The 5,058-nt window shown below is 37.7% G+C and overlaps 1 protein-coding gene across 1 annotated transcript in view; it reads right to left on the bottom strand.

Annotated features, from left to right (window-relative positions):
- LOC149001039 (uncharacterized) overlaps window positions 1–230 on the bottom strand; it is a 1,238-nt gene extending 1,008 nt beyond the window's left edge. Inside the window, exon 1 of the mRNA XM_089140453.1 lies at window positions 1–230. This exon is cut by the window's left edge and continues 151 nt beyond it. The gene's annotated coding sequence lies outside the window, so the exon portion shown is untranslated.
- Window positions 231–5,058: the final 4,828 nt, after the last annotated feature.

Here is a 5,058-nt window from a genome sequence, read left to right as displayed (position 1 = left end):
GTAAGAAAAAACAACCCATACCATAAAATCGCACGCACGGCAGACAACAGAAACACCAACAAGTCGACGAAGAGAAAGAGACGTAGAGAAGCTTGTTGTTCTCGTCTCTTCACTCTGCACCACGCACCGGGAACAGCTGCACCAACAAGTCGACGAAGAAGAAAGAACGAGAAAGTGAGGAAGTGCAGCACGAAGACTCTCTGTTCTCCATCTTTGTCCTCTCATTCTTCCAAGCGGCGCGAGGTGAGAATTGAGATGAGTTTAGGGTTTTAAAGGCGATTTTGCTTCAGTCGTTCAGCGAACCGTCCGATTTACTACAAATAAATCGTGGCCGTTCGTCTACACGTGTGCTTTAAGTGACTTAAGTGATTTACCCGACCGCTTTTCTGTTTACGAACCGAATCCATTCACCGGACCAAGCGAACCAACCCATTCAAAACACCAAAACACAGGTGCGAACAACATTTTTCTTCCCTGATTTAAGAACCTTTGAAGAAGCAGTCTTGTGAAATGTAGACTCATTTCTTCGCTGTCATCGTTTGCTTTCCTTTTCCTTATTCTTTTTTCTAGTCTTTCATGATCGGACCTTAAGGAAGAAGGAAAATGAACTAAGCTGATTTTCTGGTTTTTCTTTCTTTTGTATTTGACTATTTGAGTCTCCTCCAGATTCGCCAACTCTCTATGTTCTCTACAAATATTTCACCTTTCAATTGTTGATTTTATTTGCCCTTGCGGTTTTCTTATCATGTGTTCCTTTTTATCTACAGCTTTCGTCATTTTCATTCGACTTCGACTTCTGTGAACGAACGAACGAGAGAGAGAGAGATAGAAAGAGAGGTGGGTTTTGAAGGGGAAGGCAAGGCGAAGGGCTTCAGACGACGAACAAGAGAAATAATATGATGGACCAGAAGTTTTGGAGGAGACGGTTTAAGAATGTCTGCATCGTGTGGAATGAAGTTTTATGGAAGTTCGGATGCCCATTTTCAATCTACTGGTACTTCAAAAGAAAAGGAGGCATTTTTAAAGCGCAAGGTGGAAAAGTTTGACACTTCTAATCTGGAATGGACTGATCAAATTCCAGAATGCCCCGTATTCTCGTACAACAAAAGAGGAGTTTCGGGATCCTTTAGTCTATCTTCAAAAAATTGCCCCTGAAGCATCAAAATATGGTATGTTTGTCGATTCTGTTTGTTTATAATCCAGAGAATTTAGAATTTTCTTGTCATTGGACTACTCGTGCTTTGAACTTTACTTTTGCCCAGCAGTAAAAATTATATGCTGAATCCTGTAGAAATTATGTTCTTATCTGATCTTACTTAACTGATCTGTTTTTCAATTCCTCTTTTCAATCCATTTGCCTGATTTTAATTGTTACTGCTCATTGCGGCATTCCTCCACTTTTCCTGGATTTTATAAAAATGCGTGTTCTTTCAAATTCTTTAATGAGAGCTTGGAGCTTCAATCATTAGTTATACAACCCAGCTACTTAAATGTAGATGCCAGAATGTTTCATTTAAACATGAATGTAGTATTCATGGCATCATCACATAAAGTAGATCATTTCCTTGTCATAATTAGGTTAAGTTGTTCTTTAGTTATATTTTACTCTAGTCTGTACATGCAAACAGTATTTTCTTCTTTTTTTATTTTTATTTTAATTGCTTCATCTCTTATGGTATTGACAGTAGTACCAATCTATGTTGTTCTAAGTTATCTATTTCATAGAGCCTCCACATGTTTCTTATCTGTAATTATTGTACCAAAAATCTGGAGCCTTATCAGAGCTCCCAAAGTCTATAAGATTAAGTAGAACTGCAAACAAGTTAGTAACAAGGCAAGTAGATCAAACTAGAGTACAATAGAAGCTCATACTTTTTGGTACAATAATTACAGATTCTCACTATCATAACCTTCATTACCATCATCATCAGCTTTATCGTCTGCTTACCAGAGGAAACCATCTCTCATCAGCTTTATCATCTGCTACGAAGTATTTAGGGCCACTCGTTTCAGGTCACAAAGTAAGGTGGAAATCATCTTATGAGATCATAGTAAGGTGGAGTAAATTTTCTATTATTGTAACAGAGTAGGGAAATCATCTTATGAGATCATAGTAAGGTGGAGTAAATTTTCTTAATGGAAAAGGCATTTAGATGTAGGATGCCTTGCAATGCAATTTAATGCAACTGATGGATTGCTAGATATACGTTCCTTTCACCTCCAACCATTATTTCAACTTAAGTCTCTCTTTCTTTTGTTTTCATTCTTGGTGGTTTGGTTTCGAATCTTAAAATTATTTTTATATTTTATTTCATTGAAGCATGTGATTTAAAAGAATTGGAATAAGGATGAGTGAAGGAAGGTTTCCATGCCCAAAGCTCAGCCAAAACAATTCAAAAGTCACCTTCCCATAACAATTTTGTTTCTGTATTTGCCCAACCTTGTAGTTGAAACCTAATGTCAAGATGCTTAAGAGAAGAGTATAGCATGCATGATTCTTGTATTTTGTTAGCTGCTTCTATGCAAACTTCATGGGAAAGTTATACTAGATCCAAACTACTTAAAAGAATTTAAAGAATTAAAAAAAAGAGTGATCCATACTCTAAAAGCAGAAATCAGTGAAACTTAAAAGGTGGTTTAGGCATCGCTTTAGATGGAACTTGTTAACACCCTGGATAACTGGTACCAATCACACACAAAAACAGCATTCCTAGCTAAGTTGATATTTAGCTAAGTTTTAGGAGTTAGTTCCTAGGCTTTAGGAATTTAGTTTATTATTTTACTCCACCCAGCTATTCCTATTTTAATTTTGCAGGCCACCTCTTAAATGCTGTACAATTGGGAGGAATGAAGGATACTGAATATTGATATTTTAATTGCTATTTGCAAACCTTCATTTCTGTTCTTCTTCTCCATTGAAAGTATTGACCATTGAGTTGCATCTAGTTGTCTTGATGGGTAAATGGTAATATCCAAGAGGGCTAGGTTGGTACTATCTCGAGTTTTCTAACTAAGGTTTGGTGACTAATACGAAACTATTCTCGCTCATTGTTACCATTAACAACTCATCCCCTAATCGCAAGAAATAGACCCCATTTTCTAACCCCTTCAATTACATCATAGCTCCTTTCCCTTGAACCATAACCCAAACAAATGCCCGACCCTCCGTCAAACATGCAACTTCTCTATGAATTTTTTTTTATCAAGTATTTTTTTAATGGAACGAATAAAAAAAAACTCCTACTCCCACCAAAAAAAAAGTACCATTTTTGTTCCAAATCTCGGCCCTAGGTTCCTCCCCCCAAACTTTTGACTTCTAAGTCCTGTCTTCCTCAATTTGTCGTAAAGTTTAGGAATTAATGTCCCACCACCATTCGAATACCCCGAAAATGGGATACAAACCCTTCCCCAACCCGCACATCAAACCTCTAAAGCTCTATTCCCATGCGAAGGCCGCATGCCCAAGTATAGACCCGTCCTTATTGACGTCCGAAACCCTAAAATTGTTTCTTATTTGCCTAAGAACTTGGCCACAATGGCCCTTAGTTGACTTATCAATTTAATTACATCGCTGATTCGAAAATATAACCCGAGTGTATGCTTTGTCTGTTTTTAACTTCCAATGGTTTGCTTCTTTGGTTCTGCTGTTTTGCAGTTCTATGTGAGATTTTATGACTTAAATGTGGCTTAGTATTGATTTTTTTTACGATATGATGTTATATTGTAGCATACAAAATATTGTTAGAGAAGGGGGAACAAAATGTAACCCTGGGATGGCTTGAACATGTGGGGTGGGCACCTTGTTGCCTAAGTACATTCCAACTTCTGGCATTGGCCCTTAAATTTGCTGGTGGGCCTTGGGCAATCATGCACTCCTTAGGCACAACTTATAAGTTTGTCTCTATTTCTGCAGTTCAACATTGACAAGTCCTTGCTGTTTCTGCTTAAATATATGTTTGAGAAAGCAGCTGGATGAAGTGTCCTGCGTTATAGAATATGGACTTGCTTGAATATTAGTTAAATATATTTTGGAGCTAAACTTGTTAAGGGAACCCTATTTCTATAAGCAGGCATAATATGTTAACTGTCTATTTTTTGAGTTCAGTTCAAATTTTAGTTTGGAAGTACAGTTCAAGATTTATCCTTTTGGTGGCAGCTCCTTAGAGTTGGTCGTGTCAATCTCTTCCTTGTGGGCACTCAATCAGGAGTTATCTTGGGTCCAGGATGTTAAAGTATTCGGGAAAGAAGCTTCCTCCCTGTGTGAGGATATTGGGAGTTACTGACCGAATATGATGTCCAGCTACGACCATACACTAAGCTGTACTATTGATCACGTTGACCCCGATGTAGATCACAATTCCATGTCATAGGAAGAATCCCCAAATCAATCCACCAAGTTTGTGGGATCCAACTACCGTGAAACTCAGCTTGGTCCGATGATGTGGTTGGTTTTCATTGGTTGAATGCCGCATCACAAGAGGCAGCCCTACTACAAATAGAAGCATGAATGAAGAAATGAAAGACCAAAACACTTTTCATGTCACTCTCTCACGATCAGTGTGACGACCCGCATATGCCTTACTTGGGAGTGCTTTCTAGAAAATCTAGTGGGTCCTTCGAGTGGAGAAAGAGTATATCCTAATGCTGCCTTAGTATCTTTTCTATCTTCAATTTTAGAAACTATATTTTATTTCCTTGTTATACAATATCTGGTACTTGTTAATATTGATCGGTTGCTAATTTAGTAGTTTCCATTTTGACATTGATCGGAATCTCTGTTTTAGTTGCTTGCCTATTTTTTTGTTTCTATTTTTCTAAAGTCCGTGGACGAGCTATAAATTGGCCCTTTCCATTGCAAAGACAAAATTAGACTTGGAACAAATTTAACTTGTGGCCTAGTAGCCCCAGTTTTTCGATTAAAATTCTTGTTCCTCGGTTGGGATTGCTGTGGATGAGAGACCAAGGGCATAGATAACCCATCCTCTTATCCCCATTTTCTTCTTCTTGTCCATTTCTATTTTTTTTCCTTACATTTGTAAATGGAAGAAAGGTAATAAA

The sequence above is a fragment of the Hakea prostrata genome, chromosome 11, assembly GCF_041222555.1.
Source record: "Hakea prostrata isolate BN-2017 chromosome 11, UWA_Hpros_2, whole genome shotgun sequence".
Lineage (NCBI taxonomy): Eukaryota > Viridiplantae > Streptophyta > Magnoliopsida > Proteales > Proteaceae > Hakea > Hakea prostrata.
The sequence above is the reverse complement of the archived record's forward strand: the minus strand, read 5'-3'. Positions and strand labels throughout refer to the sequence as shown.